The sequence below is a fragment of the Oncorhynchus tshawytscha genome, linkage group LG02 (assembly GCF_018296145.1).
Source record: "Oncorhynchus tshawytscha isolate Ot180627B linkage group LG02, Otsh_v2.0, whole genome shotgun sequence".
NCBI classification, from domain to species: domain Eukaryota; kingdom Metazoa; phylum Chordata; class Actinopteri; order Salmoniformes; family Salmonidae; genus Oncorhynchus; species Oncorhynchus tshawytscha.
This window is the reverse complement of record NC_056430.1, coordinates 30,888,686-30,902,293: the sequence shown is the minus strand read 5'-3', so window position 1 is coordinate 30,902,293 and position 13,608 is coordinate 30,888,686.

Genomic DNA, 13,608 nt, shown 5'->3' with positions numbered 1-13,608 from the left:
TTTGCAAACCTGTCAAATGAATATTAACCTGTGCTTTACTTATTTTCTTATAATGCAGAGCTATCATCTTTTTAAAAAATGTATCAATTAGTTCCTCATACAGATTGTATTATGAACATCAGTGCTTTAGCGCAGTTTCGCGAGGTTCGAGCAAGCCCCCCCAACACAAAAAAAGAACAATTATTATTTGTATTTATTTTTGTATACATATTTTCTGTTGCCATGGAGCAAAGGGGAAAATGTGCAGTTTTGTAGCCAATCTCATGCTATTTTGCAATGAGACTGAGAGAAAATATTGCTGTTTTAGAGCTCAGGGATTCTTGAAAGAAGGTACAATCTCAAATATTTGTCTTAACAAAATTAGAGATATATATTTTGATAGACCGAAGTATCCGCTATCACACCATGTAAAGGAACAACCATTTAAAAAAAAAACATTGGGGCTATTTATGTCGACTCTGTCAGCCACCAGAAAAGGTATTTCATTTGTACAATTATTCTCCAAAAAGTGTTTAAAGGCATTGATTGTTTAATTATAACATGAGATTATTGAAATATGTAATAAAAATCTCCAAGCTTATTTTAATTTTATTTTAGCACTATTAAAGGCTCGAGTGCTAAATGTGTTAGCATTTTGTCATGTTTTTTTAGATTTAGAACATAAAACAACACTTATAAAGCAAACATTATCCCTTAGGTCTAGCACAGCAAATAGTATATGTTGCTGAATGGTGATTACCATTCAATGGAGGTTAGCCATTATTGATGGAGTTGACAAGCCAATGACAGAGTTGACAAATACTCAAAACAGACTTGTTTTTGCCTCTAAAAACAAAAGTTCAATACAAACATTAGTAAAATATGGAAAATTATTAATAAAAACATAACCATTCTATCAGATCTTTTAGCACTCTGACGGAGTTGATGTTTTACAGAGTTGGCAAAAACTTTAGCGCTTCTTAGTCGTAGTCTATGACCTACACTCCAAGTTAGCTCTAGTTATCTTGAGAACACCCTCACCGGTTCCGTCACTCTCCTTATCTCCTTCTAGGCTTGCCCTAGACCGTAATCCCAGCCAACCACCCAGAGTTACTATCGGCCACGTTATCATCCTACCCGACTTCTAAAGGAATATGAAGGAATAATAACCTGCATGATTTTTGCCACATTCAACATAAAAAACTCCACCCACAGGTCAATTAGGCTTTGGAAAGATCTAAGAGCAGGTCTGTTTGTGACAGCCCGTTCAGAGACTCTCCTTCACAACCAGACAACTAACCATTCCACTACTGAAGTATCCCCAGCATCATTCAGCCTGAGATAACGTTCCAATTAGTCAATGGGCACACATGTCTTGTCACCTCAATAAACAAGGGTAACTTATATGCAGGCGATTTTATTGAAAATGTATTGAAAATGAAATACAGAAATATCTCATTTACATATGTTCACACCCCTGAGTCAAGACTTTGTAGAAGCACTTTAGGCAGCAGTTATAGTGAGTCTTTCTTGGTAAGTCTCTAAGAGCTTTTCACAAATGGATTGTGCAACATTTACCCATTTATTAATTTCTAAATTCTTCAAGACCTGTCAAATCGGTTGTTGATTATATAGACAACCATTTTCAAGTCTTGTCACAGATTTTCAAGTCAAAACTGTAACCAGGCCACTCAGGAACATTCAATGTTGTCTTGGTAAGCAACTCCAGTGTTAATTTGGCATTGTGTTTTTGGTTATTGTCCTGCTGTAAGGTGAATTAATCTTCCAGTGTCTGGTGCAAACTGGTGTAAACTGAACCAGGTTTTCCTCTAGGATTTTCTCCGGTGCTTAGTTCCATTCTGTTTTGTTTTTATCCTGAACAACTTCCCAGTCCTTAACGATTACAAGCATACCCATAACACGATGCAGCCACCACTATGCTTGAAAATATTGTATTTGCCCCAAACATAACATTTTGTATTCATGACAAAAAGTGGATTTTTTGCAATATTACTTTAGTGCCTGGTTGCAAACAGAATATTTTTATTCTCTACAGTCTTTCTTCTTTTCACTCTGTCAATTAGGTTAGTATTGTGGAATAACTACAATGTTATTGGTCCATCTTCAGTTTTCTCCTATCCCAGCCATTAAACTATGTAACTGTTTTAAAGTCACCATTGGCCTCATGGTGAAATCCCTGAGTCTGTGTTTTTGTGGTGACTGGGTGTATTGATACATCATCCAAAGTGTAATTAATAACTTCACCATGCTCAAAGGGGTATTCAGTGTCTGCTTTTTATTTTTTTTTACCCATCTACAAATATGTGACCTTCTTTGCGAAACATTGGAAAACCTCCCTGGTCTTTGTGGTTGAATCTGTGTTTGAAATTAACTAATTGACTGAGGGACCTTACAGATAATTGTACGTGTGATGTACAGAGATGAAGTAGTCATTCAAAAATCATGTTAAACACTATTATTGCACACAGAGTGAGTCCATACAACTTATTATGCGATTTGTTAAGCAACTTTTTTCTCCTGAGCTTATTTAGGCGTGCCATAACAAAGTCCTTGAATAATTATTGACAAGACATTTCAGCTTTTCCTTTTAAATTAATTTGTAAACATTTCGGGAAAAATATATATAATTTCTTTGACATTGTGGTATTGTGTGTAGAACAGTGACAAAAAAAAATCTAAATTTAATCCAGTTTAAATTCAGACTGTAACATAACAAAATGTGGAAAAGGTCAAGTGGTGTGAGTACATTCTGAAGTCACTGTAGATAGATCATTGGCTGACAGAGGATGGAATTCCCCCAATCTCAGTAATGATCGAGACAAAAACGTTTTTTTTGTAGAACAGTGAAAGAGTATGGAGTTGCTTAAATATCAGACTGTTACCATGGTTACTCCATGACTATCAGTCTGAAAGAAGTCGCTGTAAAAAAGACGAAATAGTCTCTACAAGGCAGAATGTTGAATAAAAGTATATTTATACTTACTTTGCCGGTTGAACATGCTGTTGGTCCTTTTGACGGTAGGAGGTGGAGGTAGGGTATCCACAGGAAAGCGTTGTTTACTGTTTGTGGCGCCGGTAAATTCGGTCACTTGCATTTTCAATCTGTTGCCGCATTGCACGCGATGCACAATGTGTAAACAATAATGAAATGTAACCGAATGTAGTCGACTGTTAGGCTCAGCCATATTACACAAGTGTTTGTCACGTTTGATTTGCAACAGTATTGAAAATAAAAAACGGAAATGCAAACGCTATACAGACCAGCAGACTTAAGGTCGAGTTGACTACACTAATTTGTGGATATTTTGTCGCACATTTCTACCTGCAAAAAGGACCAACCAAACAGACAACTGGTCAACTGTCATTTTATTCAGCATTCTGGCCTGTAGAGGTCGTGAGAAAATTTGTCCTAAAGTATCTTAACATTTGTAAATGAGATTACTTGATTTATGAAACTATTCTTATAGTTTATTTTGTGAGATTTATGTATATAATTTCTGTCTCTCCTTCCTTCAGAACTGAAGATTGAGCTGCTGGGGACGAGACAAGTTGGGAAGAGACCATTCTCGGCAGAGAGGCTTTTAACACAGGCGCAACCTTTAACTCGGGGGCAACGCTTATGTGTGTGAAGAGAAAGGGAAGAGTAGCAGCAAGGCAGGTCACTGTGAAAATAGACATTGCGTGCAGTGTGTCTCGGTGTACTCCAGGACTCCATACTTTCCTTCTATTCATTGATGTGAACTTAGAGAACTTCTATGAGAAATTCTGAAGAGTAGCAGAGGAGCACTTGGAGCTTCTCAGTGAGCGAGTCTGGTGTCACACAATAGTGCTGTACACTAAAGGAGACGAGCTGACATCCATTGAGCAGTACGTTGACAGTAAAGGGGAGGCTCTTCAGAGGTGTCAGGTCTTCAACAATCAGAAAAGCGGTAATGGCACTCAAGTCACAAAGCTGCTCAAGAAGATAAAGAAGATGGTGGAAAGAAACAGAGGCCAACATTATGAAATCGACAGAATGATTTTACAGGAAGTTGAAGAGAAAAAGTAGGAAGAAAACAAAAGATCAAATGAGTGGTGGAAGAGGATGCAAACCAGATCAGGTGGTGAGATGTCAAAAATATGTTTTATTTTATTGAATCAGATATTTATCTGACTGATACTGGTAACTTGCCAGTATCTGACTGATACTGGCAAGTTATAGACTGGTTTCTCTGCTCCCGCACGGCAAGCAGTAGCGGAGCACCAAGTCTAGGACCAAAAGGCTACTCAACAGCTTCTACTCCCAAGCCATAAGACTGCTGAACAATTAAGAAAATCGCCACCGGACAATTTGACTCGGTACCGGTGCCCCCTGTATATAGCCTCGTTATTCTTATTGTCTTACTTTTTATTATTACTTTTTATTTTAGTCTACTTGGTAAATATTTTGGTAAGCATTTCACGTTTAAAGTCTACACTTGTTGTATTCGGCGCATATAACAAATTGATTGAAATTGATTTGAAGTTCAACAATCTAAAACTAATGTTCATTTTGGTCAACTCCCTCCCTTGTTTAGGTGATATTCCTCATCTCTCAGAGAGTATTGTGGTTCTAGGCTCCAGGTATTGTAGGAAGAGTGCGGTAGGAAACAGCATCCCGTGAAGCATTCAATTTCACTACTCAATACTGTAGAGAACTGCCCAGTTTGTCAAGGGACAAGAGAATGTGTTAGGGGGCAGGTCACTGTGGTCGATGCATCAGGCTAGTGGCGATACAGCCCTATAGAAAACACCATCGAGCTGGTTCAAAAGGAGATTGTGCACAGTGTGTCACTGTGTCCTCTGGGACCCCATGCACTCCTCTTTGTCATAGATACAGATACTTAATTTAAAGAGGTAAGCAGAAGACCAGTAGAGGAGCACCTAGTGCCTTACGGTCAGATGCGGAGCAGTTGCCATACCAGGTGGTGATGCAACTGGTCAGGATGCTCTCGATGGTGTAGCTGTAGAACTTTTTGAGGATCTGGGGACCCATGCCAAATCTTTTCGGTCTCCTGAGGGGGAAAATGTTTTGTCGTGTCATCTTCATGACTGTCCTGGTGTGTTTGGACCATGATAGTTCATTGATGATGTGGACACCAAGGAACTTGAAACTCTCAACCTGCTCCACTACAGCCCCATCAATCTTAATGGGGGCATGTTCGGCCCGCCTTTTCCTGTAGTCCACGATCAGCTCTTTTGTCTTGCTCACATTGAGGGAGAGGTTGTTGTCCTGGCACGGCACAGAGTTCTCTGGCCTCCTCCCTATAGGCTGTCTCATTGTTGTCGTCAGGAAACTTAATGATGGTGTTGGAGTCGTGTTTGGCAATGCAGTCGTGGGTGAACAGGGAGTACAAGAGGGGACTAAGCACACACCTCTGAGGGGCCCCAGTGTTGAGGATTCAAATGACAGATGTGTTGTTGCCTACCCTTACCACCTGGGGGTGGCCCGTCAGGAAGTCCAGTTGCAGAGGGAGGTGTTTAGTCCCAGGGTCCTTAGCTTAGTGATGAGCTTCATAGGCACTATGGTGTTGAACGCTGACCTGTAGTCAATGAACAGCATTCTCACATAGGTGTTCCTTTTGCCCAGGTGGGAAAGGGCAGTGTGGAGTGCGATTGAGATTGCGTCATCTGTTGGGGCGGTATGCGAATTGGAGTGAGTCTAGCCCTTGTGTAGTCTTAACATTTTGTATACTCCCCTTGTCCTAAGGTTAAAAAATAACCTGCCTTCACTAAAACCCTAAAATAAAGCAGCTTAATTGGATTTTAACCCCCACATCTATTTTGCATGAAGAAAGAACATGCCATTCATTACAAACTTTGTAAATATTTGGGTTTTCCCTGTACACAATGCAGATAGACTGCATTTAATCAGTGGACACCACTCTTTTTATTACAATACACCTGTCATAATTGTTTGCTTTACTAAAGTAGAGGTTTATTATTATTACTAAAGGTACTGCATAGGTGTAAACACATTTTTTTATGTAAGTAGCAGAAATGTGCAGAAAGTAGTTTTGAAGACATTTTATTGAAGGGAAACAATAACAGTCTTGAACTTTTTTGGCAACATAGTGATATATTCTTAAATACTGTACAATGAGGAATTCAACTACAAAATACTAGTCTTATAAATAACAACAATAAATAAGAATAAAATAAGATAATAGATACAAAACAAAAACATGAAGAACATAAATCAATCAACTCTAATTAGCACATGTAGGACAGTATACAAGTGTGTGTGCATGAACTTTGCAGATGTATTTCTCATATGTGCAGCACATAGTATTTGTTTTACAGTTCTTCTTTGGGGGGCAGAATTGGCATCTCCTCCTCTTGCCTACCCCAGCTGCAGCCTCTGGTGAATCAGGACAAGATTCAGCCCCCTGAACAGCTTTCATAAGCGCTGCAGAGGCTGCTGTGTGGGGGAGGCACTCCCTTCTTTGAATGTGTGGGATTACAAGTGCCTTTCCCAGCTGCTCCAGGAACACCCTCCTCTTGTTCTGCTTATCAGACATCCAGGTAGGGTTGATCTTGTTCCATATCACAAAGGAATTGTATGAGGACACATCAATGATGTTATGGAAGATGACCAGGGCCAGGGACCAGCGGGCAATCATCCTCCTGCAGCTGTAAGTTCCAATCACCTTTTACAGGTTGTCTGTGCCCCCTTTGTTGAGTATGTGGTCGAGGATGATGGCTGGCTTCCTGACCTCACGATCACTGAACTCAGCTGCTTTGTGCAGTGCTCAGGAGGACCACATTCTTGTTCCTCTTTGGGAGGTAAGAAACTAGAGTGGTGGTGGGGGTGAAGGCTTTGATCCCCCTTGTTGCGAGGAGTGCAGGAGGGAGCTCAGGCTTGTTGTTTCTAACTGTGACAACTATGGTGATCTTCCTCTTCAGGAGCTGCTGGCTGAGTTCAATCAGTAGCACACATAATCTCAATTTTTCATTGTGTGTGTGTGTGTCTTTGTGGTTTTTGTGGTGTGTAAATGATTGTATAACTGCCAGGTCAAAAATGACCCTAAGACAATCTTTGTACCCTGGTGGTGTACAGCTTTCATGGAAATATGAACAAAGGCAATGTTTCACTTTTTCTAATGTTGGGGTCACTCTAGGAAAAGTCAACAAATTTCAAGTTGAATTAAATATCATTTAGGGGTTTTCTCTGCTGTTTAACATAGTGGCGAGTCATTTTTAACCCTTAAGACAACACAAGGGCTCTGGTATCCAGAAGGATGCTGTTGATGTGAGCCATGACCAGCCTTTCAAAGAACTTCATGGCTACTGACGTGAGTGCTACGGGGCGGTAATCATTTAGGCAGGTTACCTTCACTTCCTTGGGCACATGGGATATGGTGGTCTGCTTCAAACATGTAAGTATTACAGACTCGGTCAGGGAGAGGTTGAAAATGTCAGTGAAGACACTTGCCAGTTCGTCCTCGCATGCCCTGGTAATCTGTCTGTCCCCGTGGCTTTGTGAATTTTGACCTGTTTAAAGGTCTTGCTCACATCGGCTACCGAGAGGGTTATCACACAGTCATCCAGAATAGCTGGTGCTCTCGTGCATGCTTCAGTGTTGGTTGCCTCGAAGTGAGCATAAAAGGCATTTAGCTCGTCTGGTAGGCTCGCGTCACTGGGCAGCTTAAGTCTGAGTTTCCCTTTGTAGTCCGTTCTAGTTTTCAAGCCCTGTCACACCTGATAAGCGTCGCAGCCGGTGTAGTAGAATTCAATCTTAATCCTGTATTGACACTTTGCTAGAATGGTCAGATTTGCCAAATGGAGAATTTTTTTCTTCTGGTTGCACATGTGACATGCTGGTAAAAATTTGGTAAAACTGATTTAAGTTTGCCTGCATTAAAGTCCCTGGCCACTAGGAATGCCACTTCTGGATGAGCATTTTCTTGTTTTCTTATTTGTTTTCTTGTTTTCTTACAGAGTGTGTTATGTGCGGTCTTAGTGCCAGCATCGGTCTGTGGTGGTAAATACACAGCTACGAATAATATAGATGAGAACTCTCTTGGTAGGTAGTGTGGTCTACAGCTTATCATATGGTACTCTACCTCAGGCGGTCAATACCTAGAGAATTCTTTAATATTAGACATTGCGCACCAGCTGTTATTGACAAACAGACACACACCCCCACCCCTTGTCTTACCAGACGTAGCTTCTTCTCTGTTCTGCCGGTGCATGGAAAATCCCACCAGCTCTATATTATCCATGTTGTCATTCAGCCACGACTCTGTGGAACATAAGATATTACAGTTTTTAATGTCCTGTTGGTAGGGTAATCGTAATCGTAGGTCATCAATTTTATTTTCCAATGATTGTATGCTAGCCAGGTTAACGGAGGGCAGTGGGAGTTTACTCGCTCGCCTACGGATTCTCAGAAGGCAGCCTGACCTGCACCCCCAAACTGAGCAATTGGGGGAGAAAGGCCTTGGTCCGGGAGATGACCAAGAACCTGATGGTCTGACAGAGCTCAAGAAACAAGATTCTCTGGTCTGATGAAACCAAGATTTAACTCTTTGGCTTGAATGCCAAGTGTCACTTCTGGAGGAAACCTGGCACTATCCCTATGATGAAGCATGGTGGTGGCAGCATTATGCTGTGGGGATGTTTTTCAGCTGCAGGGACTGGGAGACTAGTCAGGATCGAGGCAAAGATGAACGGAGCAAAGTACAGAGAGATCCTTGATGAAAACCTGCTGAACAACACCGCTGGCCACAAGCCTAGCAGATAAGACTGACTTTACAGAGAGAGAGGGACAGAGATTAAGGGAAGGAAGGAGTGAGAGGCGAGCACAAATTGAACACACAATACGCCTAAAAACTAATAAGAATATAGCTCAAAAGTGTAAAAAATACACAAATTCAGAAAATAATAAGCTTATCAGCATTGCAATACATGATGGGGGTCTGCTTACTGTACTACATAATTATTTAGGAAATTAGCCAAATGTACAAACACAGAGTCTCAGTGTTAGTAGTTCAGCAGAGAGACTTCACATGCTGTACCAGAAGATGGTAATGTTCATCACTAACATCCTACAGCCAAATAAAGCCTATTTCAGTTTGGAGCTAAATAATCTCGTTTTTACGAAGGAAAAGCTCAATTGACCAGTTAAGATTTCAGAGACATCCTAAAATTGTCAGTCAGGTCTTTTTTCTTTGTATTTAGTCAAAGAGAGAGGTAGATAGAGTAACACTTTCTTTTTTTCCCAATTAGTGGTTTTGCTGTGTTTGTAACCCTAGATGTCAGATCAGAGGCATGTTCTCTGTCAGAGAAGTATAGAAGAGACAACTCAGGATAGGAACTCCTTTGCCACACAAACTCCAAAAGAAAGGGGGTTTCAGCAAAGTCAAAAGAGATCTAAGCAGTACCAAAACCCATGTTGTTGATTCATTTGTTTAAATTGATTATAGAAGTCAATGGACAGTATTATTATTAATATAATATTATTAATATAATACACTGAACAAAAATATACAATGCAACATGTAACAATTTCAAAGATTTTACTGCGTTACAGTTCATATAAGGGACTCAGTCAATTGAAATAAATTCATTAGGCCCTAATCTATGGATTTCACAGATATGTTGGTCTGTTGGTCACAGATACTTTAAAAAATGGTAGGGGCATGGATCCAAAAACCAGTCAGTGCCAGTCACCATTTGCCTCATGCAGTGCGACACATCTCCTTCGCATAGAGTTGATCAGGCTGTTGATTGTGGCATGTGGAATGTTGTCCCACTCCTCTTCAATGGCTGTCAAAAGTTTCTGGATATTGGTGGGAACTGGAACACACTGTCGTACACATCGAACCAGTGCATCCCAAACATGCTCAATGGGTGACATGTCTGGAGAGTATGCAGGCCATGGAAAAACTGGGACATTTTCCACTTCCAGGAATTGTGTACAGATTCTTGCGACATGGGGCCGTGCGTTATCATGCTGAAGCATGAGGTGATAGAGGTGGATGAATGGCACGACAAGATCTCGTCACAGTATCTCTGTGCTTTCAAATTGCCATCGATAAAATGCAATTATGTTCGTTGTCTGTAGCTTATGCCTGCCCATACCATAACCCCACCACCACCATGGGGCACTCTGTTCACAACGTTGGCATCAGTGAACCGCTCGCCCCCACACAAAGCCATACACGTGCTCTACCGTTTTGAGGCCGGTTGGACGTACTGCACAATTATCTAAAACAACGTTGGAGGCGGCTTATGGTAGAGAAAGTAACACTACATCCTCTGGCAACAGCTCTGGTGGACATTCCTGCAGTCAGCATGCCAATTGCACACCCCCTCAAAACTTGAGACATCTGTGACAAAATTGCACATTTTAGAGTGGCCTTTTATTGTCTCCAGCACGAGGTGCACCTCTGTAATGATCATGCTGTTTAATCAGCTTATTGATATGCCACACCTGTCAGGTGGATGGATTATATTAGCAAAGGAGAAATGCTCACTAACAGGGATGTAAACAAATTTTTACATTTGAGAGAAATAAGCTTTTTGTGCATATGTGTATTTCAATTGACTGATTTCCTTTTATATGAACTGTAACTCAGTAAAATCGTTGAAATTGTTGCATGTTGCATTTATATTTTTGTTCAGTATATTTATATAATTTGAATTTATGTCTGGTTATAGGGACTGTGTACCAGAGCTTCTCTGGAACATGTACCTTGAGCTGAAGATGGAAACATAATTGTTCATGATGTAACTGAATCTGTAAAATAAATGGTTGATGCTATATTGTTGCTTTATTCCAATGCTCCACTCCCTGATTTTAGAACTTTTCCTGTGTTTTAGTTATCTCTGAAGATGTTACCGTCAGGTGCCAACCAGAGAGCAATTTCGACGTAATTCCTGTTCTACAGTGGAAATAAGGCTATGGCTGGTTCTGGATTTGTCACAGTGTACCATTTAGAGAAATCTCCAAAGTTTGGGCATTTTCTATAAATTGCAGCCAGTTAAAGACCTGATTCTATCTCTGAAAGATTCCAAAAAGCTGTCAATTATTTAATGTCCAGTACCATCATTGTGCTGCAGGTATGAAAGATTGGCATGACAGACCTGGCTAAAAGATGCTACTGGCAGTAGCTAAATGCTACTGGCATTACACACCTGGCTAAAAGATGCTACTGGCAGTAGCTAAATGCTACTGGCATTACACACCTGGTTAAAAGATGCTACTGGCAGTAGCTAAATGCTACTGGCATTACACACCTAGCTAAAAGATGCTACTGGCATTACACACCTGGCTAAAAGATTCTACTGGCAGTAGCTAAATTCTACTGGCATTACACACCTGGCTAAAAGATGCTACTGGCAGTAGCTAAATGCTACTGGCATTACACACCTGGCTAAAAGATGCTACTGGCAGTAGCTAAATGCTACTGGCATTACACACCTGGCTAAAAGATGCTACTGGCAGTAGCTAAATGCTACTGGCATTACACACCTAGCTAAAAGATGCTACTGGCATTACACACCTGGCTAAAAGATGCTACTGGCAGTAGCTAAATGCTACTGGCATTACACACCTGGCTAAAAGATGCTACTGGCAGTAGCTAAATGCTACTGGCATTACACACCTAGCTAAAAGATGCTACTGGCATTACACACCTGGCTAAAAGATGCTACTGGTAGTAGCTAAATGCTACTGGCATTACACAACTGGCTAAAAGATGCTACTGGCAGTAGCTAAATGCTACTGGCATTACACACCTGGTTAAAATATGCTACTGGCAGTAGCTAAATTCTACTGGCATTACACACCTGGCTAAAAGATGCTACTGGCAGTAGCTAAATGCTACTGGCATTACACACCTGGCTAAAAGATGCTACTGGCAGTAGCTAAATGCTACTGGCATTACACACCTGGCTAAAAGATGCTACTGGCAGTAGCTAAATGCTACTGGCATTACACACCTAGCTAAAAGATGCTACTGGCATTACACACGTGTCTAAAAGATGCTACTGGCAGTAGCTAAATGCTACTGGCATTACACACCTGGCTAAAAGATTCTACTGGCAGTAGCTAAATGCTACTGGCATTACACACCTAGCTAAAAGATGCTACTGGCATTACACACACACACCTGGCTAAAAGATGCTACTGGTAGTAGCTAAATGCTACTGGCATTACACAACTGGCTAAAAGATGCTACTGGCAGTAGCTAAATGCTACTGGCATTACACACCTGGCTAAAATATGCTACTGGCAGTAGCTAAATGCTACTGGCATTACACACCTGGTTAAAATATGCTACTGGCATTACACACCTGGCTAAAAGATGCTACTGGCATTACACACCTGGCTGAAAGATGCTACTGGCATTAAAAATCTGGCTAAAAGATTACTGTAGCTTTGTTGGAATACCTTTTATAGATAACTTTGACACTTTCTGGAAATGTCAGAGTCCATCCAAATCATCTTGGCTCCTGGACTCTGTCCACGCATTTCAAGGCTGCGTTGAGACAATTACTTATCAATGACCCAAGCCCAGCTCAGGTAATCCCTACCATTGTGTCTCTGAGTTGTCGTAATGCTGCAACAAATGTACATTATCCCAGGGGCGTTGGCAGTCACAATGTAAGTAACCTCATTTATGCCCCTTAAACTCCCCTGAATGCCTCTGTCGATCCTACAACTATCATGTGCCTATGAACCAGTTATACTGTTAGCACTGAGGCATTGTGCCCTAGTAGGAAGTCCACTGTGTGCAGCTCACCCTACACTATCAGCTCAAACATAAATAACATTGGCATGTCTACTTCTGATAAGCTTCCCAGTAAAGCAATAACAACAATCAAGTCTCCCAGAAAACTTCTATAAATTGCCCACATTAACATACAGTGCATTTGGAAAGTATTTAGACCCTTTCCCTTTTTCCACATGTGATTATGTTACAGCCTTATGCTAAAATGGGTTAAATAAATGTTTTACCGTATCAATCTACAGACAACACCCAGTGGAGATTTTAGCATGTAAATCTTGGTGGAGCAAAAAAAGTTAAACAAGTGGGATGCACACCGCAACCTGTTAGGACCTACATAAAGCCGTCCCAACAGCAGTCCCAACATCTTACCACTGCTACACCTGGCTATCAGCAGAGCTTTGTCTGGCAGCGAAACAGTTCATTCAGCCTCATTTACTGCCTTAAAAAAAACATAGCTGTTATGGCTGACTTGCTTAAACAAATGTGGTTATTAATGACAATTGAGATGTACAAACTTTGGCATAAGGGGACAACAAGCAGATAAGAGGCTATCAGTAATTTTGATTAATTAACAGCTTCATTGACAGTATGCCCAATAATGTTTATCATTTTAAACTAGGAAAAGAGCCCCTTAATCCCAGTTTTGGACCACACAGCCACTGTCACTGATTCCTTCCAAACCACTCATTGTTGAATTTGCGATTTTCAACTTGTTGTGGAATGTTTATGTCCAATGGACGATGAGCACCGATCCGTTTTATCTATAATTTCTCTTCATTACTTCTATTCATATGACAAGGATTAAAAAGGATTTGCCAGTAGATTGTCGACTTGATTCATGATGATGACT